The sequence below is a fragment of the Pongo abelii genome, chromosome 5, assembly GCF_028885655.2.
Source record: "Pongo abelii isolate AG06213 chromosome 5, NHGRI_mPonAbe1-v2.0_pri, whole genome shotgun sequence".
Lineage (NCBI taxonomy): Eukaryota > Metazoa > Chordata > Mammalia > Primates > Hominidae > Pongo > Pongo abelii.
The window spans coordinates 68,791,523-68,817,516 of record NC_071990.2 but is presented as its reverse complement, the minus strand read 5'-3'; the positions used below and the strand labels follow the sequence as shown (position 1 = coordinate 68,817,516).

General features: G+C 35.6%; 1 long non-coding RNA gene across 1 annotated transcript in view; it reads left to right on the top strand.

The window, feature by feature from the left end:
* The first annotated feature begins 206 nt into the window (after window positions 1-206).
* LOC129059968 (uncharacterized) overlaps window positions 207-25,994 on the top strand; it is a 71,197-nt gene continuing 45,409 nt past the window's right edge. The window contains exon 1 of the long non-coding RNA XR_008526232.2: window positions 207-313. This is a non-coding gene — a long non-coding RNA (uncharacterized LOC129059968). The remainder of the gene's footprint in view (window positions 314-25,994) is intronic.

Sequence of the window (25,994 nt, the reverse complement as noted above, 5' to 3'; positions counted from 1 at the left end):
ACTTGGAAACACAGAGTGCTGTAGCCTGCAGTGATGAGGATTGTGGGAACTCAAGTTCCCAGGTGATCCAGCTGGTTAAAATGCTCCCTCCGTGGGCAGGCATCAGCTGAGTTTGGTCTGGTTTTCCTTTCTGATCTAACAGGACAGGATGGAGTTTATTGCCTCACAATTGCTGTATTCTTTCCCGCCCCCGAGTGCCCAGAGATGTTCTCCACACCATGCCACACTGCCAGGGGTGGGGAAAGGGTAGCATCGGTGATTCAAGATTATATTTTCTGCTTCTTCAGTGTCTCTTTCATGAAGTTAAAACCAGGTACCACGAATACTCACCTGATTTTTGGTTCCTATGAAGGTGTTTTTTCTGTGTAGGTAGTTGTTAACTTGGTGTCCTTGTGGATGATTGATGGAGTTTTCTGTTTCACCATCTTGCTCTTCCCTCTATTATATCTAATTCTAATAACAATCCTGTAGATTAAACTTATTCACTATTCCAAATTGAGAAAATGAGTCTCAGAGAGCTTAGTAGGTTTCGCAAGGTAACACAGTAATTGAAAACATCTGAATGTAATCCTATCGCTGCTTTGTTCTAAAGTGTCTTCTTCACTGTCTTACTTTTTATATTCCCTATATTATGACATATTGTGTTTTCCCATGGCAGTTTCTTCTCTCTCTTCACTAGGTTCTATTTCTTGAAAATATCATCTTCTATTACATCAACTACCTTCACTGGACAGACACTTAAATCTGAACTCCATTGCCTTATCTCCCCTATACCCTTCCTACCTTCTGTTCACATATCCCACCCTGTAAGCTTCACGTTCTTACTGCTGCCAGTTGTGCGCAATACTATGAGTTAATTAGTCTTGAATAACACATTCTGATTTCCCCACACTTCAGCTGTCTATTGTTATTTCTACTTCATGACGATTTCTCCTAAATGATGTCCCTTTTAAACTGGTAATGGTATAAAGTGAATCAGGGCCTCACTTTTTTTGCCCAGGCCATATCAAGGGCCCATTTCAAGATCATTTTGAAGCTTAAACAGAGTTGTAAATGAATATTCCTAACACACTAGCTTCCTTCACAATATTTATTTTTACTCATGAATCTTCATGAAATTTATGCTTAAGTACTGAGTCTGGTAAATAATTCCTCCCAAGATGAAACCCAGACTTCTCCAATGTAAGCTGTACTGCCTTCCTGCCACCATTAAGCAATCTGGTTCTTCAAGTCAAAGGGAATTTTAAAAACTAGACTTATTCACTTATCTATTTTGTTTGTGCTTTTAGGAGCCAAACTCAATTTCCTTTCATATATCTTATTATAAATCTTGCTTACTGATTATTTAGAATATAGGTAATTTGAAATAAAGCACCATATTGTATATGTGTATGTGTATTTTATCATGATGCATCATATTTGTTTTGAAAACTTTAGCAATGTTATATTTTTCAATTTGTTACTTTCTGAGATTACATATTTTCAAAAAAATTTGGAAAATTAGTAGTAGGCCAACTCTTTCTCTCTCTATATATAATATACACATACACACATATGCTCATATAGATACACACCAAATATGTAGTACATATATGTATACATGTGTATATATGCAAACATATTTTATACATAATGTGTATGCGTATAACTTTATTATATAATAAGCAAATCATGTGTTTATATTTGAGAGTATTTTTAAAACTAATGTTAATTTTTTTACCTCTAGTTGATTTATTTATTTGGTGTGTTTCCTCTCTGTTTTATGAATCTTGATCATTTTTCAACAGACATTTATGTTCTCCATTTAAAAAAGTCATGCTTTTTCCATGTATCTAAGTTTTGATATGTACTACATATAATTAGAACAGAACAGTGTGAAAATGAGGTGGAGGGAAGAACCATCAAGAAAAAGTTTTCTGTTTTAATTGTTTTTTGATATTTTGTTTGCATTCTGAATTTATCATGTGTCTTTTCTCACTTTTTGTTTTTTCTATATGCCTCTACGTACAGTTATATACAATTATATATGTTAAGATTAAAAGAAATTATTGTGAGAATACTGTATTTAGTGCCACTTTAAAAGTAAAAACTTTTAATTTGTATAGTTGTTATCATCTGAAAACAATAATATTTCTTATTTTGTGTGGATTTTTTAATCTTGTACATGATTCTTCAGATTATACTAGAAGTTTATAAAGAACACTTATCCAGCTACAGGACAATATAATAATTGGAGAGCTAAAATCCTTGCGCTAAATGCTTCCTTCTAATGGCATTAAACATATGCTTTAAATGTAGTTAGTTAAGGAAAAATCAAATTTAGAAGTCTTTAAAAGTCAAGACGGTAACTTGACATGATAAAGAAAATATAAAATTGTCTGTGGTGGAGACAATAATACTCACCAAATAGTCTATTTACACCCCCGCATTTCCCATCCTTCCTTGCAAAGTCATGTGATTGTGTTTACCAATAAAATTGAAGAAAAAGCATATAATTTCCAGGCTGATGCAGTCAAAAGCCCATAAAGAATGCTTCAGTCTTAATTCCCTCTTTTGTGGCAAGCAAAAGGGTTGCATATTCCAGAAAATGCGTATGGTGGTACTTCTGTCAATCTAAGCCCTTGAGAAACTATAGGAAGCACAGATGTACAACTCCACTTGATTGCCACATTAGCATGTGTTATGTGCCTAAACAAATGTTTGTTTCGGTAAGTCACTGGAATTCTGAGGGTTAATTTCTAAGTACAACATAACATTGCTATACTGGCAAGTACTGACAAATGCCAATGCCAGTTTGCAACAATGCCTTTATTATGTAAGATGTTTACAATCTAATATTATCCCTTTATCAAGACACTGTGTATCATTTCTCAGGAACTAGCTCTTAGGTAAAGAACATCATTCACAAAACAATTTGAATAGTAAATCAAGCTCCACACAGAATTTTACTCATTTAAATACTTTATTTTAGATAATGCATAGTAATTTTCAAGGTTTAAATACTTTAATCATTTAATACTGCCAAAACCCCAAATCATGGCACAGAATCTATTTTAAAACAATCTGTTTTATAGTCTTCTAGTTTAGATGTCATAAAACTATTAAAATAAAACACACATATAATAACAGACCCAAAGGGACTGTAATAATTTATCAAATAAATGACCCAGGAACAAAATAAATCTTGACTTAAGATGCAGTGCAATATAAAATACTCAAAGACACAGGCACACATATGTTTTCATATGCTTTATTATAAAAGTATGTATATGCTGCAAAATGTGTCTTTTTAAAAGAAGACTTATTAGGAAAGATTGTTGGAAATTAACATTCGTTTTTTAAAATATATGTTCAGTGTTCACAATTTTTGTAATTCACATTCCTTAACAGTTTCAACTTAGTTAAATATTTCAATAGCTTTAGTTTTTGGGGAGCAGTGCAGCATTTGAGACCCCTTCCTAAATTAGGGCAATAAACCACTCTGTAAGTCTGGTGAAAGGCAGGGTTCTAGATTTCACTATAGACTAAATGAGTTTATACTGGCTGTTTCTAAACTATGGCACCTAGGCTGGTCAGCTAAACTCTGCCAATTGGATACTACCACCTGGAACTTTAACTCTGGTGCCAGTTACATAAGAATGGAACACTTTAGAATTAATTACAGTGTTAGATGGCTGGGGTAGCCACATTCATAATGCTGTGGTTCTGGTGCAAGCAGAGTTCTCCAGTTTTCTGAATTCTATGTTCCTTCTTATAGCTATACCACCCTTTCCTTTTACCTTCTCAGGAACCTACACCAATTTCTGTTGTATAAAACCAAGAACACTGACTAATATCCATACAAATTTATCTTTGCAGAAGTTTTTACTGTACCTTTTACGTACTTGGCTATGGATATATACTGCCAAACATGTCCACAAAAATAAAATATATTGCATTTTTCTGCAATAAGTCAGGAAAGATATCAAAAGCCACATAATCACCCAACAGATGCTATTGAAAGTTAAAGAAACACTTTGTAAACATTATAACAGAATGAAGTGCAGTCTGTTCTTTGGTTCTTAAATGAAGTTAGTCCATTGAATTTTAATGAATGTTTCATTCCAGATATTTTCCATCTTGGGTATGTACAGTCATTTGAATGAAAACATTGTGCATATTTAAATTTACTTTTGAAAAACACTTAAAAATTAATTTATTCCACAGACAAAAAAATAATAGCCATAGTATCTATCAGCTCAACCCATAAGCAGAATTGCCATAGGGCACATGACAAAGAAATCATTTTTTAAGTTGATAAAGAGACAATGTTTTGTGTTCTATATACCATAAGTTACATCATTCAACCATAATCAATTGTGTTCTATATTTTCACAAAAACAAGGTTGAAAAATTTTGAATAATTAGTTTCCCTTAGCACTTTAAGTGAAACATTCACTCTAAAGTCTGTCAGAAAGATTCTTCAATTCTCTCTCACATGCTTAAGTGACATAAGTAGCTTTTACTGTAAACACTCCAACTGAAAAGTAATGTAGTGTTTAATATGCTTTCTGGTTAATTATGATTAAATAGGAACTACTTTTGTATATATCCTTTAAAATTTCCCTATCTTGCCTAACAAAGGATATATTAAGCAAAAAGGAAATTTTAAAAAAGACATGATTGTTTCCTCAGGGAGATGTTTCCTTGCTTCTGAGCATTATATCCCATCATATTTTACAGTAGAAAGAGGATATGGGGGATTAGTCTGACCTTTTACAATGTATTGGGACACAGGTATTTAGAGGACTGATGAAGATATTTGAGATTAATTTCCTGATGTGAATCTGCGCCTTCCCTTACTGATGCTAAAGACCAACCATCTTTATGTACAGCCCTGCCATGTCCAGAAATCACTAGAAACCCAGTGTAGATGAACTTAAGAGTACTTTATTGATAAGTAGGACATGTAATATTCTGTTTTGCTAGCCAAGTATGTAATCATGGGCCTTCACTCAATGCGAATAGCAGCCATCTCTCCCATCTTTACCTTAGTTTCCAAATGCAGATGACTGCTCTGAAGATCTTTTTTATCCTTCAACTCCAGTTATCCATTGAGACTCTTAAAAAGCAATTGAAAAACCCTCCCCTCCTTTCCTTTAGTTTCAGTTTGTACTATTACAGGCTGGCTTCTTGAATCAGTCGGGGCAGAGTTGACACTGAAAGCTTTCTCAGGATTCGAATTCATTAGATGATAGTGTTTCTGTCCTTTCTGTCTTCTGATTCCTTTAAAATCAACAATGCCTATCCTCATCCCTGAGTGTTATATGTCAACTTCTGGAGAAAGCTAGTCTTACTTTGCTGACAAGTCACACTCATCTTTTGTATTAATACCTTCTTCCACACAAAGAATTGATTTTTCTTGTTTGGACAAACTTAAGTCATTTGTAGTATATTGTAAACCCTTTCTTTTGCTCTCCTCTAAGTGTAATTTTTTTCTTCAGTGGATTCTTTAGAAATGGAATTAGTGAAGTTGTCAGAGAAATAAATTGGAGAGGGACATGGTGCTTTCTTTATCTCAGTTTAGCTAAAATTCTCAGTTCTTTAAACTTTTCCCCATTAGCCTTATTTTCCAACAATTATTCATCTTTGTGGCTCCCTGCTAAACTTTTTCACATTTTTCATATTTTTAATTCTATGTCTGAATTTTCTATTTCTCCTCTACTCTATGAACCTTATTTTTCCTTTTTGTAAGCTCCTTCAAAAAAAAAAGGATATTTGAAAAATAAATAAATAATCTTTCCTCATATATTTTAGAGTTTTTATTTGCCCATAGTTAGCTAGCCAAAATATGACTGAAAAGTAAAATAACCTTAATATGCTAAAGTCATATTTAAGAAACACACCTTTACCACCTGTCATATGGTCCATGTAATTCTATGGATGATGAAAGGTAAAACAACACAGTACTGCTTACAAGATATTTCCATGTATTAGGTATGTTTAAAAATTTTGTTCCAGGAAGAAGACATGATAAATGGAATAATCAAATGCCAGTCTTTCTTGTGCCTTATTGCATTTTATTTAGACTGCTATATTTTTACCTACACCCTTTTTATTTCTGTTTTTCAAACTTTACAGATCAATAATTTTATTTGCATCTTTATCACCATTAATAATGAACTTACATTTCAGAATCTATAAAAGCATAGTATTTATAGAATTTTAGTCATGGATATTTATAATTAATCTTTTGAAATCAATGATTATGGCCATAATGGATGAAAAAATATCATGTAAGCATTGTGCACATAGGACAGACTTATATAGAATATAACAATATTAGTGTCATAGATACTAGTAAATTTCTACAGTGAGTACAATCCTCTATCAATTTTCTATTAAGTTGCCTTTACATTTTGTATTTGGATTACTTGATATCATATTATCATATTATCATATCACTTCATATCATAATATGATATCATATTAATTTTCTGGATTTTTAAATTTTGTTTCTGTCACCAGAGCTACTCTAAGATCAGTAAAGTTGAATGGCTTAAGTGGAACAAAGCAAATACATAAATTTAAGATGACAATAACCACTGGTAAGTGCTCTGAAGCTAATCCAGGTGATTTATGTGGCTTATCAACATTTACTGCAATTTGAAAAATGTGTTTCAGAGGGAAATTTGGCTGGCTTCTTAATCGGATCTCCATGGGATGGCAGTATGTTGGTGTTTTCACTATATAGCATGGTATTCTGTAATGAAAAGCTATTAAGCTTAGAAATTTGATTTCGTTAGTTCAGCCAAAGGCAACTAACTCAATGGTAATTAGAACACATGCATAAAAATCAGAAAACTAATTTATTATTTTAACAAATATAACTATTAATTGGATTGATGTTGATTGATTATACTTTGTTTATAGGCAGATCTACTTGCTAATTCAAATTATACTCATAAGATTTCTTAATATGTGTGGAATTTATCAAAAGAAATTATAAAATAATATTCACATTTATTACATTTTGTCCACAAAAAGTCTGAAATGAGCATTTCTACTGACTTGTTTTACCAATCCCATTAACCACAAAATTAATAATATTATTACTACTGCTTCCACTACTATTACTACTATGATTATGATTATTCACACTACTGTTATTACTTCTACTTTTACTAGCTATTTTTTGGTTTATGGGTAAGTAGTAGGTATATATATATTTATAGTAGTAGGTATATATATATTATATATATATATACTATAATATATAATGATCACATCAGGATAAGTGGAGTATCCATCACCTCAAGCATTTATCGATTTGTTGTGTTATGAACAATTCAATTTTACTATTTTAGTTATTTTAACATGTACAATAAATTATTATTGAGTGCAGTCACCTTATTGTGCTATCAAATACTAGATCTTATTAAATTTTTATAACTCTATTTTTTATACCCGTTAACCATCCCCTCTACCCTGACTCCCACTATCCTTCCCAGCCTCTGATAACCATCATTCCATTCTCTCTCCCCATGAGGTCTTTTGTTTTAATTTTTAGCTCCAACAAATGAGTGAGAGCATGCAAAATTTCCCTTTCTGTGCCTGGTTTATGTCACTTACTATAATTTCCTCTAGTTCCATCCATGTTGTTGCAAATGACAGGATCTCATTGTATTTTATGGCTGAATAGTACTCAATTACATTTTATCTCTTCATCTATTGACCAACACTTAGATTGCTTTCAAATTTTGGTTATTATGAACAGTACCACAATAAACATAGGAGTGCAGATATCTCTTCAACATACTGATTTCTTTCTTCTTGGGTATAAACCTAGCAGATGGTTTGCTGCATCATATGGAAGTTTTCTGAGGAATTTCCATGCTGTTCTTCACAGTGGTTATACTAACTTACATTCCCTCTAACAGTGTACAAGGATTCTCTTTTGTCCACATTCTCACTAGCATATTATAGCCCATCTTTGGAATAAAAGCCATTTTAACTGAGGCAAGATATTTCATTATAGTTTGATTTGCATTTATCTGACAGTCAATGTTGTTGAGCATCTTTTCATATATCTGTTGGTTGCATGTATGTTTTCCTTTGAAAAATGTCTATTCAAATCTTTTGTCCATTTTTAAATTGGGTTATTAGATTTTTGTCTATTGACTTGAGTTCCTTATATATTCCGGTTATTAATTCCTTGTCATATAAATAGTTTGCAAATATTTTCTCTCATTCTATAAGACAAAGGACTGTTTTCTTTTCTGTTCAAAAGCTTTTTTATTGATGCAATCCTATTTGTCCATTTTTTATTTGGTTCCCTGTGTTTGTATTTGTATTACTTGGGGTATTACTCAAGAAATCTTTGCCCAGACCAATATCCTGAAAAGTTTCTCCAATGTTTATTTTTTTAGTAGTTTTATTGTTTGAGATCTTAGATTCAATCTTTAATCTATTTTGATTTGATTTTTGTATATAGCAAGAGATACGGGTCTAGTTTCTTCTGCATATGGATATCCAGTTTTCTGAGTACCATTTATAGAAGAGACTGTCCTTTTCCCCAATGTACATCCTTGGAACTTTTGTTAAAAATGACTTCACTGTAGATACAACGATTTATTTCTGGGTTCTCTATTGTGTTCCATTGGCCTGTGTCTGTTTTTTATTGCCAGTACCATACTGTTTTGGTTACTATAGCTCTGTACTATAATTTTAATTCATATGATGTGATTTCTCCTGTTTTGTTCTTTTGCTTAAGATGGCTTTGATTATTTTGGGTCCATTGTGGTCTCATATAAATTTTAGGATTTTATTCCTATTTCTGTGAAGAAGGTCATTGGTATTTTAGTAGGAATTGCATTGAGTCTGCAGAATGTTTTGAGTAGTATGAACATTTTGTCAGTATTGACTCTTATAATCCATGAACATAGAATATACTTTCATTTGTCTGTGTATGTCATCTTCAACTTCTTGCATCAATGTTTTATAGTTTTCTTTTCTTTTATTATACTTTAAGTTTTAGGGTACATGTGCACAATGTGCAGGTTAGTTACATATGTATACATGTGCCACATGTGCCATGTTGGTGTGCTGCACCCATTAACTCGTCATTTAACATTAGGTATATCTCCTAATGCTATCCCTTCCTGCTCCCCACACCCCACAACAGGCCCCGGTGTGTGATGTTCCCCTTCCTGTGTCCAAGTGTTTTCATTGTTCAATTCCCACCTATGAGTGAGAACATGAAGTGTTTGGTTTTTGTCTTTGCGATAGTTTGCTGAGAATGATGGTTTCCAGCTTCATCCATGTCCCCACAAAGGACATGAACTCATCATTTTTTTTATGGCTGCATAGAATTCCATGGTGTATATGTGCCACATTTTCTTAATCCAGTCTATCATTGTTGGACATTTGGGTTGGTTCCAAGTCTTTGCTATTGTGAATAGTGCTGCAATCAACATACGTGTGCATGTGTCTTTATAGCAGCATGATTTATAATCCTTTAGGTATATACCCAGTGATGGGATGGCTGCGTCAAATGGTATTTCTAGTTCTAGATCCCTGATGAATCGCCACACCAATTTCCACAATGGTTGAACTACTTTGCAGTCCCACCAACAGTGTAAAAGTATTCCTATTTCTCCACATCCTCTCCAGCACCTGTTGTTTCCTGACTTTTTAAAGATCACCATTCTAACTGGTGTGAAATGGTATCTCACTGTGGTTTTGATTTGCATTTCTCTGATGGCCAGTGATGATGAGCATTTTTTCATGTGTCTTTTGGCTGCATAAATGTCTTCTTTTGAGAAGTGTCTGTTCATATCCTTCACCCACTTTTTGATGGGGTTGTTTGTTTTTTCCTTGTAAATTTGTTTGAGTTCATTGTAGATTCTGGATATTAGCCGTTTGTCAGATGAGTAGATTGCAAAAATTTTCTCCCATTCTGTAGGTTGCCTGTTCACTCTGATGGTGGTTTCTTTTGCTGTGCAGAAGCTCTTTAGTTTAATTAGATCCCATTTGTCAGTTTTGGCTTTTGTTGCCATTGCTTTTGGTGTTTTAGACATGAAGTCCTTGCCCATGCCTATGTCCCGAATGGTATTGCCTAGGTTTTCTTCTAGGGTTTTTATGGTTTTAGGTCTAACATTTAAGTCTTTAATCCATCTTGAATTAATTTTTGTATAAGGTGTAAGGAAGGGGTCCAATTTCAGCTTTCTCCATATGGCTAGCCAGTTTTCCCAGCACCATTTATTAAATAGGGAATCCTTTCCCCATTGCTTGTTTTTGTTAGATTTGTCAAAGATCAGATGGTTGTAGATACACAGCATTATTTCTGAGGGCTCTGTTCTGTTCCATTGATCTATATCTCTGTTTTGGTAACAGTACCATGCTGTTTTTGTTACTGTAGCCTTGTAGTTTAGTTTAAAGTGAGGTAGCGTGATGCCTCCAGCTTTGTTCTTTTGTCTTTGGATTGACTTGGCAATGTGGGCACTTTTTCAGTTCCATATGAACTTTAAAGTAGTTTTTTCCAATTCTGTGAAGAAAGTCATTGGTAGCTTGATGAGGATGGCACTGAATCTATAAATTACCTTGGGCAGTATGGCCATTTTCACGATATTGAATCTTTCTACCCATGAGCATAGAATTTTCTTCCATTTGTTTGTATCCTCTTTTATTTCATTGAGCAGTGGTTTGTAGTTCTCCTTGAAGAGGTCCCTCACATCCCTTGTAAGTTGGAATCCTAGGTATTTTATTCTCTTTGAAGCAGTTGTGAATGGGAGTTCACTCATGATTTGGCTCTCTGTCTGTTATTGGTGTATAAGAATGCTTGTGATGTTTGCACATTGATTTTGTACCCTGAGACTTTGCTGAAGTTGCCTATCAGCTTAAGGAGATTTGGGGCTGAGATGATGGGGTTTTCTAGATATACAATCATGTCATCTGCAAACAGGGACAATTTGACTTCCTCTTTTCCTAATTGAATACCCATTATTTCCTTCTCCTGCCTAATTGCCCTGGCCAGAATTTCCAGCACTATGTTGAATAGGAGTGGTGAGAGAGGGCATCCCTGTCTTGTGCCAGTTTTCAAAGGGAATCCTTCCAGTTTTTGCCCATTCAGTATGATATTGGCTGTGGGTTTGTCATAGATAGCTCTTATGATATTGAGATACGTCCCATCAATACCTAATTTATTGAGAGTTTTTAGCATGAAGCGTTGTTGAATTTTGTCGAAGGCCTTTTCTGCATCTCTTGAGATAATCATGTTGTTTTTGTCTTTGGTTCTGTTTATATGCTGGATTACATTTATTGATTTGCATATGTTGAACCAGCCTTGCATTCCAGGTATGAAGCCCACTTGATCATGGTGGATAAGCTTTTTGATGTGCTGCTGGATTCGGTTTGCCAGTATTTTATTGAGGATTCTTGCATCAATGTTCATCAAGGATATTGGTCTAAAATTCTCTGTTTTTTTGTGTGTCTCTGCCTGGCTTTGGTATCAGGATGATGCTGGCCTCATAAAGTGACTTAGGGAGGATTCCCTCTTTTTCTATTGATTGGAATATTTTCAGAAGGAATGGTACCAGTCCTCCTTGTACCTCTGGTGGAATTCAGCTGTGAATTCATCTGGTCCTGGACTTTTTTTGGTTGGTAAGCTATTAATTATTGCCTCAATTTCAGAGCCTGTTATTGGTCTATTCAGAGATTCAACTTCTTCCTGGTTTAGTCTTGGGAGGGTGTATGTGTCGAGGAATTTATCCATTTCTTCTAGATTTTCTAGTTTATTTGCATAGAGGTGTTTATAGTATTCTCTGATGGTAGTTTGTATTTTTGTGGGATCAGTGGTGATATCCCCTTTATCATTTTTTATTGCATCTATTTGATTCTTCTCTCTTTTCTTCTTTATTAGTCTGGCTAGCAGTCTATCAATTTTGTTGATCTTTTCAAAAAACCAGCTCCTGCATTCATTAATTTTTTGAAGGGTTTTTTGGTGTCTCTGTTTCCTTCAGTTCTGCTCTGATCTTAGTTATTTCTTCCCTTCTGCTAGCTTTTGAATGTGTTTGCTCTTGCTTCTCTAGTTCTTTTAATTGTGATGTTAGGGTGTCAATTTTAGATCTCTCCTGCTTTCTCTTGTGGGCATTTAGTGTTATAAATTTCCCTCTACACACTGCTTTGAATGTGTCCCAGAGATTCTGGTATGTTGTGTCTTTGTTCTCGTTGGTTTCAAAGAACATCTTTATTTCTGCCTTCATTTCGTTATGTACCCAGTAGTCATTCAGAAGCAGGTTGTTCAGTTTCCATGTAGTTGAGTGGTTTTGAGTGAGTTTCTTAATCCTGAGTTCTAGTTTGATTGCACTGTGGTCTGAGAGACAGTTTGTTATGATTTCTGTTCTTTTACATTTGCTGAGGAGTGCTTTACTTCCAAGTATGTGGTCAATTTTGGAATAGGCATTGTGTGGTGCTGAAAAGAATGTATATTCTGTTGATTTGGGGTGGAGAGTTCTGTAGATGTCTATTAGGTCTGCTTAGTGCAGAGCTGAGTTCAGTTCCTGGATATCCTTGTTAACTTTCTGTCTCATTGATCTGTCTAATGTGGATAGTGCAGGAGTCTAAGTCTGTGTGTAGGTCTCTAAGGACTTGCTTTATGAATCTGGGTGCTCCTGTATTGGGTGCATATATATTTAGGGTAGTTAGCTCTTCTTTTTGAATTGATCCCTTTACCATTATGTAATGGCCTTTGTCTCTTTTGATCTTTGTTGGTTTAAAGTCTGTTTTATCAGAGACTAGGATTGCAACCCCTGCCTTTTTTTGTTTTCCATTTGCTTGGTTGGTCTTCCTCCATCCCTTTATTTTGAGCCTATGTTTGTCTCTGCACATGAGATGGGTTTCCTGAATACAGCACACTGATGAGTCTTGACTCTTTATCCAATTTGCCAGTCTTTGTCATTTAATTGGAGCATTTAGCCTATTTACATTTAAGGTTAATATTGTTATGTGTTAATTTGATCCTGTCATTATGATGTTAGCTGATTATTTTGCTTGTTAGTTGATACAGTTTCTTCCTAGCCTCAATGGTCTTTACAATTTGGCATGTTTTTGCAGTGGCTGGTACCAGTTGTTCCTTTCCATGTTTAGTGCTTCCTACAGGAGCTCTTTTAGGGCAGGCCTGGTGGTGACAAAATCTCTCAGCTTTTGCTTGTATGTAAAGCATTTCATTTCTCCTTCACTTATGAAGCTTAGTTTGGCTGGATATGAAATTCTGCGTTGAAAATTCTTTTCTTTAAGAATGTTGAATATTGGCCCCCACTCTCTTGTGGCTTGTAGAGTTTCTGCTGAGAGATCAGCTGTTAGTCTGATGGGCTTCCCTTTGTGGGTAACCCGACCTTTCTCTGTGGATGCCCTTAACATTTTTTCCTTCATTTCAACTTTGGTGAATCTGACAATTATGTGTCTTGGAGTTGCTCTTCTCAAGGAGTATCTTTGTGATGTTCTCTGTATTTCCTGAATTTGAATGTTGGCCTGCCTTGCTAGATTGGGGAAGTTCTCCTGGATAATATCCTGCAGAGTGTTTTCCAACTTGGTTCCATTCTCCCCGTCACTTTCAGGTACACCAATCAGATGTAGATTTGGTCTTTTCACATGGTCCCATATTTCTTGGAGGCTTTGTTCATTTCTTTTTATTCTTTTTTTCTCTAAAGTTCTCTTCTCACTTCATTTCATTCATTTGCTCTTCCATCACTGATACCCTTTCTTCCAGTTGATCGAATCAGCTACTGAGGCTTGTGCATTTGTCACATAGTTCTCGTGCCTTGGTTTTCAGCTCCATCAGGTCCTTTAAGGACTTCTCTGCATTGGTTATTCTAGTTAGCCATTCATCTAATTTTTTTTCAAGGTTTTTAACTTCTTTGCCATTGGTTCGAACTTCCTCCTTTAGCTTGGAGTGGCTTGATCATCTGAAGCCTTCTTCTCTCAACTCGTCAAAGTCATTCTCCATCCAGCTTTGTTCCGTTGCTGGTGAAGAGCTGCATTCCTATGGAGGAGGAGAGACACTCTGATTTTTTGAGTTTCTGGTTTTTCTGCTCTGTTTTTTCCCCATCTTTTTGGTTTTATCTACCTTTGGTCTTTGACGATGGTGACGTCCAGATGGGATTTTGGTGTGGATGTCCTTTCTGTTTGTTAGTTTTCCTTCTAACAGTCAGGACCCTCAGCTGCAGGTCTGTTGGAGTTTGCTGGAGGTCCACTCCAGACTCTGTTTGCCTGGGTATCAGCAGCAGAGGCTGCAGAACAATGAATATTGGTGAACAGCAAATGTTGCCGCCTGATTGTTCCCCTGGAAGTTTTGTCTCAGAGGAGTACCTGGCAGTATGAGGTGTCAGTCTGCCCCTAGTGGGGGGTGCCTCCCAGTTAGGCTACTTGGGGGTCAGGGACCCACTTGAGAAGGCAGTCTGTCTGTTCCCAGCTCTCCAGCTGCATGCTGGGAGAACCACTACTCTCTTCAAAGCTGTCAGATAGGGACATTTAAGTCTGCAGAGGATTCTGCTGCCTTTTGTTTGGCTTTGCCCTGCCCCTGCAGGTGGAGTCTACAGAGGCAGGCAGGCCTCCTTGAGCTGTGTTGGGCTCCACTCAGTTCGAGCTTCCCAGAGGCTTTGTTTACCTACTCAAGCCTCAGCAATGGTGGGTGACCTTCCCCCAGCCTGGCTGCTGCCTTGCAGTTTGATCTCAGACTGCAAGGCAGTCTCAGATCTCAGACTGCTGTGCTAGCAATGATTGAGGCTCTGTGGCCTTAGGACCCTCCGGGCCAGAAGTGGGATATAATCTCCTGGTGTGCCATTTGCTAAGACTGTTGGAAAAGTGCAGTATTAGGGTGGGAGTGACCTGATTTTCCAGGTGCCGTCTGTCACCTCTTTCTTTGACTAGGGAAGGGAATTCCCTGACCCATTTTACTTCCTGGGTGAGGCAATGCCTCCCCCTGCTTTGGCTCATGCTCGGTGTGCTGCACCCACTGTCCTGCACCCACTTTCTGACACTCCCCAATGAGATGAACCCATTACCTCAGTTGGAAATGCAGAAATCACCCGTCTTCTGCATCGCTCATGCTGGGAGCTGTAGACTGGAGCTGTTCCTATTTAGCCATCTTGGCTCCACACCAATATTTTATAGTTTTCATTGTAAATATCTTCACTTCTTTGGTTAAATTTATTCCTAGCTATTTTATTTTATTTATAGCTATTGTAAATGAGATTACTTTCTTGATTTCTTTTTCAGAGTGTTCACTGTTGTCATATAAATATGCTACTGATTTCTATGTTGATTTTATATCCTTGCAACTTTACTCATTTTATTTATGAGTTTGCATAGGTTTTTGGTGGAGTGTTTAGATTTTTCCAAATATAAGATAATATCAGGCTGGGCACAGTGACTCATGCCTGTAATCCCAGCACTTTGGGAGGCCAAGGCAGGTGGATCACTTGAGGTCAGAAGTTCAAGACCAGGCTGGCCAACATGGCAAGACCCTGTCTCTACTAAAAATACAGAAATTAGCTGGTCATTGTGGCAGGCATCTGTAATCCCAGCTACTCAGAAGCCTGAGGTGAGAGAATCGCTTGAACCCATGAGGCAGGTATTGTAGTAAGCCAAGGTGGAACCACTGCCCTCCAATCTGGGTGACAGAATGAGAGTCTGTCTCAAAAACACAAACAAAACAACAACAAAAAAGATAATATCATCAAGAGTAATTTGATTTCTTCCTTTCCAATTTGGATGCCTTTTATTTGTTTCTATTTTCTGATTGCTATAGTTAGGACTTCTAGTATTATGTTGAATAACAGTGGTGAAAATGAGCATCCTTGTCTTGCTCTAGATCTTATAGGAAAGGCTTTCAGTTTTTCCCTGTTCGGTATAATAGCAGCTGTGAGTCTGTCTTATATGGGTTTTATTGTGTCAAGCTATGTTCCTTCTATTTCCAGTTTTTTGAGGGTTTTTATCATGAAGGAATGTTGAATTTTATCAGATGCTTTTCAGCATCAATTGAAATAATCATAAAGTTTTTCCTTCATTCTGTTGATATGATGTATTACATTGGTTGATTTGCGTACGTTGAGCCATCCTTGCATCCCTAGAATAAATCCTACATGGTTATGATGAATGATCTTTTTTGTGGTGTTGAATTTGGTTTGTTAGAATTTTATTGAGGATTTTTGCATCAATGTTTATCAAGGATATTGTAGTTTTCATTTTCGATGTGTCTTTGGTTTTGGTATCAGGCTAATGCTGGCCTTGTAGAATGAGTTTGGAAGTATTCCCTTCTGCTCCATTTTTCATAATATTCTGAGTAGGATTCATATTAGTTCTTATTTAAATATTTGGTAAAATTGACATCAAGTGCTGAGCATTTCTTTGCAGGAAACTTTTTATTATGGCTTTGATCTCATTACTTATTATTGGTCTACTAAAGTTTTAGACTTCATGTTTCAATCTTGGCAGGTTGTATATGTCTAGAAATTTATCCATTTCTTCTAGGTTTTCCAGTTTATTGGCATATAATTGCTCATATTAGTTTCTAATAATTCTTTGAATTTCTGCTGTGTTAGTTGTAATTTCTCCATTTTCATATTGAATTTTATTTACTTGGTTCTTCTTTCTTTTTTTCTTAGTCTAGTTAAAGGTTTGTTGATTTTGTTTATCTGTTCAAAAACCAACTTTTTGTTTCATTTATCTTTTGTGTTTTGTTTCAATTTCATTGATTTCTGCTGTTTTCTTTATAATTTCCTTTCTTCTACTAATTTTGGGTTTGTTTGCTCTAACTTTTCTAGTTCTTTAAGATGCATTATTAATTTTTTATTTAAAGTTTTTCTACTTTTTTGATGTAGCTGCTCATTTGAATAAACATTCCTCTCAGTGCTGCTTTCCTTGCATCCCATAGGTTTGTTGTGTTTCCATTTTCCTTTGTTTCAAGATATCTTTAAATTCCCTTCTTGATTTCTTCATTAACATTCTGGTAATTCAGCAGTGTGTTGTTTAATTTCCATGTGTTTGTATAGTTTCCAAACTTCCTCTTGCTATTAATTTCTCATTTTGTTCTACTGTGTCAGAGAAGATACCTGATATGGTTTCAATTATTTTGAAATCTTTAAGGTTTGTTTTGTGGCTTAATATATGGTCTGCCCTTGAGAGTGATTCATGTGCTGAGGTGATGAATATGTATTCTTCAACTGTTGGATAAAATGTTCTTTAAATATCTATTAGGACCATTTGGCCTATATTGCACATGAAGTCTAACGTTTCTTTGTTGATTTTTTATCTGGATGATCTGTCCAATGCTGTAAGTGGAATGTTGAAGTCTCCAGCTATTATTGCATTGGGGTCTCTCTCTCTCTTTAGCTCTAATACTATTTGCTTTATATATCTGGGTGCTCCAGGACTGGGTGCACATATTTATAATTTTTCTACTCTTTGTGAATTAACCCCTTTATCAATATATAATGACCATCTTTGGCTCTTTCTAGTATTTGTCTTGAAATAATTTTGTCTGATGTAAGCTTAGCTACTCCTGCTCATTGTTGGTTTCTATTTGAATGAAATATTGAAGTTGTCTTACTGAGATTAAACCAGTTTGGTATTCTATAACTTTCTTGTACTTGAATATTTATATTTATCTGGTTAGGAAAGTTATCTGTTATTATCCCCTTGAATATAATTTCTACTCCAATGTGTTTCTCTGCTTCCTCTTTAATAACTCTTAGATTTGCCCTTTTGAGGTTATTTTCTAAATCTTGCAGTCATGCTTCATTCTATTTTATTTATTATTCTTTTGTCTCCTCTGACTATGTATTATCAAATAGCCTGTATTCAATCTCACAGTTCTTTCTTCTGGTTTATCAATTCTGGTGTTGAGGGATTCCAGTGCATTCTTCAGTATGTCTATTAAACTTTCAGCTCCAGAATTTCTTCTTGATTTTAAATATTCAATCTCTTTGTTAAATTTATCAGATAGGATTCTAAATTCCTTTTCTGTTTTATCTTGAATTCTGTTGAGCTTCCTCAAAAAAATTTGAAGTCTTTGTCTGAGGGTAACATATCTCTGTCTCTCCAGGATTAGTCACTGGTGTCTTATTTAGTTCATTCAGTGATATCATGTTTTTCTGGATGGTCTAGATGTTTGTAGATTTTAGTCAATGATTGGTTATTGAAGAGTTAGGTATGTATTGTAGTCTTCATAGTCTGGGGTTGTTTCTTCCTGCCATTCTTTGGAAAGTCTTCCAAATATTCAAAGGGAATTAGTGTTGTGATCTAAGACTTTGGTCACTGCAGCCATACCTGCATTAGGAGACACATCAAGCCCAGTAATGCTGTGACATTTGCAGATTTGAAGAGGTACTGCCTTGGTGCTCTTGGGTGAGATCTGTGAGAATTCCTTGGATTACCTTGGCAGGTCTAACAGTGACATCTAGGAGCAAAGGCCTGGAATCGGGGACTTCAGGAGTCTGCTCAGTGCTTTATTTTACTACTACTGAGCTGTTACCCAAGTTACAGGACAAAGTCCTTTTTACTCTTCCTTTTCCTTTCCTCAGATAGGAGTTTCTCCTTGTGGCCACCACAGCTGGGAATGTGCTGAGTCACACTTGAAGCCAGTATGGTACTGGATCTTGTCCAATGACCATGGTGAGTACTGCCAGGCTACCACTGATATTTATTCAAAGCCACAGGGCTCTTTTGTCAGCTGATGATGAATCCTGCTAAGACTAAGTTCTTCCCTTCAGGAAAGTTGGTTTCCTTCTGTTCCAGGGATTTTCTGGAAATGTTGCCTGGGAACTAAGGCCTGGAACTGGGACTTCAAGACTTATTTTGGTGCTTTATTTTACTGTGGCTAAGCTGATATCCAAGTTGTAAGACTAAGTCCTCTTTACCCTCCCCTCTCCATTTCTCAGGTAGAAGGAAAGAGTCTCTCCAGGAGCAGTAAGCTGCCCTGCCTGTGGCTGAGAAGGGGTGACACAAGCACTCTCCTGGTCGCCCCAGCTGGTGTCTCAGTGGATCACATACACTCCAAGTCCACTGACTCTGAGCCCAGCACAGCAGCAGTACTTGTCCAGGAATTACAGTCCTTGTAGCCTAGATTGTCTTTCAACTTTTCTTAAGACCCTAGAACACTTTAGTGTGGTGTGTGGCTAGTCATAACTCACGTTCTGCCCACTGGGGTAGATGATTCCCCTCTGGCTAGGGCTGATCTAAATGTTCATTCCATGGGTGCTGGCTGAATTCTTCCCTGTGTTGCTTTCCACTGTGACAGAACCACACTGAGTTCTAGTGCAGAGGCCCACAATCACTGCACTCTCCCTCCCCCATCACACAGATTTTCTCTCCCTACCATGCAATCACATGACCATTGCCAGGGGATCAGGGACAGCTGGGGCCGACAATTCAAGACTGTCTTTCCTAGCCTCTTTAGTGCCTCTTTTCCTTGATAGGATGTTAAAATCGGATACTGCAATCACTCACCTGATTTTTAGTTCTTATGCAGATGATTTCTTGTGTGGATAGTTGCTCAATTTAGAGTTCTTGCAGAGGGAAAATCACTGGAGGCTTCTGTTTGGCTACCTTGCTCTGCCTCCTATGAGCTATTCTTAATGTTTCCACATGGAAGGATTTTCTTTAGCATAAATCTTGAGGCCTCTTCACGTCTTCTGTATTTTCATATGCTCTGTTCCTATACTGGAGAAACCATGATCTGATTGGTATGTTTTGAAGAAAAAAATATTAACAAGCCTTGGTCAACCTCTTCCTCTCTTTCTCTCTTCTCTCTTTCTCTTAGAAGTGATGATCCCAGACAATGAAAATGCTGCTCTTATTTTCCACGCTGTAAATGTTACAGAAATAAGCCTCCTATGTGGGAAGAGCTTTCTAGATCTGGTGCTGCTGTTACTGGCTGCAAAATTCTGCCTGTATCTAGGACTCAGTATTTTTAAGTATACCTGTCTATAGATATAAACCATGATTCAGACTCAGTTCAGCTTTATCTACATTAAGACAATTTTTTCTAATCTGCTTTACTATGCATTATATTCAATTTAGTTCAGAATTTATTCAAAGAAGATATGCATTTTTAATTGGGACCTGCTATATTTTCCAGTAGTCACTACCATTCATAGGATACTTCTTAAATGCTAAAATGCTTTTCACAAAGTAGCATAGCTACTCTAATTATAGCCATTTTATAGATGTGAACACTAAATGCTTGAGAAATTAAGAAATCTTGTTAATGGTCACACTGCATGTATTAGCTATCTATAGCTGTGTAACAAATTACTACAAAACACAGTGGCTTAACACAAACTGCAGTTTATTACTGCGGTTTGTGTGGGTTAAGAAATTGGCTAAACAGCAAAAGAAACTATCATCAGAGTGAAGAGACAACCTACAGAATGGGAGAAAATTTGTGCAGTTTATCCATCTGACAAAGGCCTAATATCCAGAAACTACAAGGAATTTAAACAAATCTATAAGAAAAAAACAAAGAAACAATTCCATGAAAAAGTGGACAAAGGACATGAACAGACATTTATCAAAAGAAGACATTTATGCAGCCAACAAACATATGAAAAAATCTCAATATCCCCGATTATTAGAGAAATGGAAATCAAAACTGCAATGAGATACCATCTTATGCCAGTCAGAATGGTAATTATTAAAAAGTTAAGAAACAACAGATGCTGGCAAGGCTGCAGAGAAATAGGAATGTTTCTACATTGTTGGTGGGAATGTAAATCAGTTTAGCCACTGTGGAAGACAGTGTGTGATTCCTCAAAGACCTAGAGGCAGAAACACCATTTGACTCAGCAATCCCTTTACTGGGTATATACTCAAAGGAATATAAATCATTCTATTATAAAGACACAATAGCAAAAACATGGAATCAACCTAAATGCCCATCAATGATAGAGTGGAAAAAGAAAATGTGGTACATATACACCATGGAATACTATGCAGGCATAAAAAATGAATGAGATCATGTTCTTTTCAGGGACATGAATGGAGCTGGAAGCCACTATGCTCAGCAAACTAGTGCAAGAACAGAAAACCAAAAAACACGTGTTCTCACTCATAAGTTGAGGCTGAACAATGAGAGCATATAGTCACAGAGAGGGGAACAACACACCCTGGGGCCTGCTGAATGGGGGAAAGGAAAAATAGCTAATGCATGCTGGGCTTAATACCTAAGTGATGGATTGATAGGTGCAGCAAACCACCTTGGCACAGTTTTAACTAAGTAACAAACCTGAACATCCTGTACATGTACCCAGGAACTTAAAATAAAATAAAATAAAATAAAAATAAAAAGAATTTGGCTACACTTTACTTAGGTCCTCTTTTCTTGTTTTCTCAGGAGGTTGTAATAAAAGTATTGGCCAAATGACTATAGTCTCATTTGAAGACTCAGCTGGAGAAATATCTGCTTCTAAGCTAATGCAATAGTTATTGGCTATTTTCAATTCCTTGCAAGTTATTGTTGACTGGAGGTCAAGTTCAGTTCATTGCCACATGGACCTCTCCACGGCAGCTTGCTTTGTCATATAAGGGAAGTTGAGAAGGCAATAGATGGTCTGCTAGCAAGATAGAAGTTACAATCTTTTGTAACCTCATCATGGAAGAGGTATCCCATCACCTTTGCTGTATTACATTGGTTATATTCAAATTATTAGGTCCAGCCTGCAATCCAGAGAAGAGGATTACACAGGGGCATAACTACTATAAGACGGAGATCTTTAGAGACCATCTTAGAAGTCTTCCTACCACACTGTGATTAAGTGTAAGAGTCAGTATTTCAGTATTTGAATCCAATTCTTCTGACGTCAGAATTCATATTCCCAGCCACATCATTAGTGGCTGCCCTCCACAGGGCTGGAGTTTGTAGTGAGTATATAACTCTATAATTCTCTACTTCTAACCTTCCATTTCTAGCAAGCCAATATCTAACAAATATAATCTTTTCAAGAAAATTTAGAACAGAATCTTCAGGTCATGGTTAAGCTTTCACTTGGGCATCACTTTTAGGTGATTTTACTTATCTCTGTTAGAGGTACAATATATATGTATATATATAAATGGTTTTTTTGAGATGGAGTCTTGCTCTATCACCAGGCTGGAGTGCAGTGATCTCGGCTCACTGCAACCTTCGCCTCCCAGGTTCAAGTGATTCTCCTGCCTCAGATTCCCGAGTAGCTGGGACTACAGGCGCGTGCCACCACACCTGGGTAATTTTTTGTATTTTAGTAGAGACAGGGTTTCACCATGTTGGCCAGGATGATCTTGATCTCCTGACCTCGTGATCCACCCATCTCAGCCTCCCAAAATGCTGGGATTACAGGGGTGAGCCACCGCTCCCGGCCATGTTTTATATTTTTAACTCTCAGATCAATATTTCTTTCCAGGTTTATTTAGCCTCCACAAATTAATTATTCATAGCACAAATTACCTCTAAAGTCTATTTTTAAAGTTAAACATTAATTTTTAATACTAAGGAAGTAATTCTAAATTAAATATGTTAATCAACCTAAATTAATCTTTTACTTATATGAAGCAGTTTTATTTCTCTGTATGCATTTTAAAGTCAAATATAAGCCTCTATTTATATTACTCTCCAAATTTTATCAATTTATTTGAGTATCTCTACAGATATGCAAGGTGAATTGTACATAGCTTTAGCTACAAGAGAAAATTATTTTCTTATAACGGTAATGTTTTAAGTGCTTTATTCCCCTTGCTTATTTTTATAATGAACAATATCAACATCCTCAGGAAGGTTCATAAGATAATCAAAGTTCACATCCAAAGATATCACATTTTTTCCAGTGGGTAGGACTTATATGTTTCCCAATTAATTACATTATAATACTTTAAATGGTGTCTCCACTTTCAAATCATTTAAGTAGGGATTTCAAATACTTCAGGTTTAGGCTCTTCTGCTTCACAGACTCAGACTCTGATTCAAGTAGATATTTATATATTCATAAACACTTAACCAGACTGGTGGAGTGTCTCTTTATAAAATCTTGCAGTAGTTTATTATAACATAAAATATTCCCACTTAATCTGTCTATAAATGTAAATTTTTCTTTTATATTTCTGAAAGCTATATGAACTTATTATCAAGAACAAGCTCTGAAACACAAAATGCTCCATTTTTCCAGCAAATATTAAGTCAATCAAAATTATTACTTGCTTTTAAACATAAATCCTTATAGTGCCCCACATTTCTGAATAATCTCTTTGGATTTTGCAGTATTCCATAATTAACACTCTAACTGTTCGTACATTTCCTCTTTTATTTGCTATTCCATCCCTTGAGGTCTCTCAATTTTTAAAATTTTCTTTGTGATAGTCACTGGAAAAAACATAACATTTGACCTTTCATAAAAAAATAGTAGTGGCTTCTTTCTTATTCTCTGTAGGCATTGTCAAATGCAACTATGCCTTCAGAAATGTCTTGTAACTTATCAAATTTTTTTGTTAGCACAGTAAAAATTCATAAACTTTTCTTTGACAAACTAAAGAATAAAATGTAGGCACTCTGTTAAAAGTTACTTAATATGTGAATCTGTGGGAAATATAATAAATGTTGCTGCTTTGTTCCCATTGTGTCATACAATATTAACAATTATGGTTATTGAAATTATTTTAGGAAAATAGTTGTTAGTAACTCGAAATTATTTCTGAATTAAAATATTATTATTTGAGTGAACTTTTAAAAATAAACTGTGCTCTAAAGCCATTTATTTTATAATTGTAAATGAAGGCACATTTGAAATAACCCAGCTTTGAAGATTAGTGCATGTAAAATATAGGTTTGATATCATACAACCACACATATTTTAGAAACTCAGCCTAAAGAAAAGTGTTCCTCAGCTTTGTCCAACAGAAGGTTTAATTTGGATCATGAGAACATTAAGTTCTTTTTACATTGACCATTTATGATATTTATCCCAACTGCTACATTCAGAACCTGCCATATGGTAATGAAAAGCTATTCAGCAAACACATAATGAAAACAATTCTGATCCTGTATTTTACTGTCAATCTATGCCAATCTTAAACTATAGCAAATTGTAGGGCTTCTGTGGAATTTTAAGACTTATTTTTACTGTTGGATTTGATTCATTATCTTTTTAAATATTTTTTGACATTTGAGATAGGAGTACTGGAGCTGTTCACAAAAACATTTATCACTGAATATAAATATCAGACAACATATCTGGAAATGTGTAGAACCAACATAGCATGAGAAAGAGAAATCTCTAGACTCAGTAACCTTTGGCAAAATATCAATCAAGTATGTGGAAGATAGAGAATCTAATTTAACAATATATTTACATAAAATAATGCAGGATTCTTAGACCTAGCTACATATTAAAATTGCATTTTGATCACTTTACAAATTATCTGAGGTTCATCTTCAGACATCCTGATTTAGTAACTCTTGGACAGGGTCAGAGCATCTGCATTTCTAAATAAATCTTGACAATTTTTATTTACAGCTAACCTTAAAAATCATTTAAATTCTATAATAGTAGGAATTAATATTACACAGCATGGTTTATTTTTGTATTATAAAGATATATTTGCCTATGTGCTCAGAAATTATTTCACATTAGGGATTGATTCTTATAATTATTGTTACAATATTAAATATTTAGCGAATTATTTCTATGGATTCTTACAGTTGAAAAGAAACAGCTATATGAAGAATTGACTATGTCACATAATTTAAGAAATAAAATTTCTCTTAAACCAAAGGAAAGAGCTTCTAGGCTGAAACTTGATGAGCCATATTAAGAAAATAGAACATAGCATAGAAAGTAAGTGGGGTCAGCAATAACTGACCCCATCCTGAAAGATGTCAATGTACTAATCCCTGGAACCTATGAATATGTTACATCACACCAAGAAGGGGAATTAAGATTCCAGATGGGTTAAGATTACTAATCAATATACCTTAAAATAAGGAGATTATTCTGGATCATCCTGGTGGGCCCAATATAATCACGAGAGTCCTCAAAAGTGGAAGAGGGAGGGAAAAAAGGAGCTAAATATGAGAAGGATTTGATATGCTATCGCTGATTTTGAAGATGGAGGAATGGGGCCATGAGCCAAGATATGTGTGCAGTCTCTAGAAATTAGAAAAGGGAAAGAGAAGCATTCTCCTCTAGAGCCTACAGAAAGAAATGCAGCCCTGCAAACACCTTAATTTTAGCCCACCAAAACACATCTTGGATTTCCACCCTTCAGAATCATAAAATAATTAATTTGTATTATTTTACACCATAACATTTATGATTATTTCTTACAATGGTAATAGGAAACTAAAACAGTAGGTACTTAGAATACCAAAGTGGGAATCAGTGAAAGAAAAGCTGACAAAGTGCAGAATGTAAGAGTGAAATTAATCTGGACTGTGGGTAATCCAGACACTAAAGGATTGTTCTTTAGTTTAAGGTACAGATAATCCAAGTAGTTTTCAAGGTTGTAGAGGATGCCATTTGAGTAATTTTTTTGTTTTATTTCTACCTTTTCTGTCCCTTGCTTCCTTCCTTCCCTCCCTCCTTCCTTCTTTCCTTCCTTTCTTCCTTTTTTTCCTTCCTCCCTCCCTCCTCTCTCCCTCCTTCCTTCCTTCCTTTATTCCTTTCGTTTTTTTTCCATTCTTTATTCACCAAGGAAACCTTTTTATTGGCTAATTTAATGTTCCATGTAATTATCTCAAAAACAGTATCCTGGATGGAGAATGTATATAATTCCGCTCATTAGAAGAAATACTCCCTATTTAAAAATTGGTAAATAAGCATTTAACTGTAAATTACTCTGTATGACTTTAGTCAGTGAAAGTCACTTACTTTCTTATAAATGTTCATCCATGACTGAAAAACCTTAGCCCTTTAGGAGCGAGATTTTATCAGTGAAGCAGATGTGCTACAATTATTGTTTCGTTTGACACATGAAATTCTGTCTGAAATATC